At 42.9% G+C, this 1051-nt stretch overlaps 1 protein-coding gene across 1 annotated transcript in view; it reads left to right on the forward strand.

The window, feature by feature from the left end:
* The first annotated feature begins 423 nt into the window (after nucleotides 1–423).
* The window catches only part of sec23a (Sec23 homolog A, coat complex II component), a 14499-nt gene continuing 13871 nt past the window's right edge, over nucleotides 424–1051 (forward strand). Inside the window, exon 1 of the mRNA XM_037695285.1 lies at nucleotides 424–463. The gene's annotated coding sequence lies outside the window, so the exon portion shown is untranslated. The remainder of the gene's footprint in view (nucleotides 464–1051) is intronic.

Below are 1051 nucleotides of genomic sequence, written 5' to 3' on the forward strand. Positions count from 1 at the left end.
TTTAGCAGTTTTTCCAGGTTTTTTTTTAAATCTACTTAATGTATGACTTAAATTCGTTCATAAAACATAGGAAGAAGGGCTTATTATCCCTCCACTACAGTGAATATGGTACTTTGCATAACTATATTTATGGCATCAGAGAAAGCTGAGCTTAAGTTATCCACATAAAACAAAATGGCATCAGCATCAAAAGAAGGTTAAGTTTGAGATTAATCCAGTTTCTGATGTCTGTCCAAAAACTTTGTATTGACATGAAACAAACAAATTCTCGAGGGATTCAATTTATTTGTTATCAGCTCCTTCGTGGCATCAAGAGCAGCCTTTTTCTCCGCCCACAAGGGGCGGGGCTAGCAACGAAACACGTCTCGACGGGGGAACTTAACTCGACGTAACACCGTAGCGCCGCCATATTGTTTTGCTTCGTTGTCAGTAGTGAGGAGCTGCTGGTTCGGAGCGGAGGGCGGTAAGAACCGTTTTACCTTTAAGGCTTCGTGTTCTTTCAGGTTAGAGGTTCGGTGGGTTCTGCTGTCTCCACCTGGGTCAGTTCTGTGTAGCTGGCTGGTTACCTGAGCAGGTGAAACTAAACCAGTCTGCCTTTTAAACCTCACACCTGAAGTTAACTAACAACATGAAGGTGTCGGACACTGACTGCGGAGGTGCGGCTGTTCGGTTCCGCAGGTTTAATGTCAGTCCAGATTAAGTGAAGTTCGTTTGGGTTCGTAAGAAAGCTGCGGACAGAAACACGAACACAGATCCAGCTGTTCCTAAAAGTTATCTAGTCTGAGTAAAATCAGAGATCACGATGGGTTTTGTTTAAGGTTTGCTTCTTTGATCGATTTCATGCTCAAACTGGGCTGAGATTCTGACAGCAACACATTTGTTACTGGGAAAAACGAAGAAGCTGAAAATGACTTAAAGCTAAACGAAGCAAAACATTAGCTAAAGGAATCAGAACGCTAAGAGCTAAAACAGACAGAAGACTAGCTGAAAGAGGCTGAGGACTATAGCTGAAAGAGGCTGAAGACTAGCTGAAAGAGGCTGAAGACTAGCT

This window comes from Nematolebias whitei, chromosome 21, assembly GCF_014905685.2.
Source record: "Nematolebias whitei isolate Nwh7 chromosome 21, NemWhi1, whole genome shotgun sequence".
Lineage (NCBI taxonomy): Eukaryota > Metazoa > Chordata > Actinopteri > Cyprinodontiformes > Rivulidae > Nematolebias > Nematolebias whitei.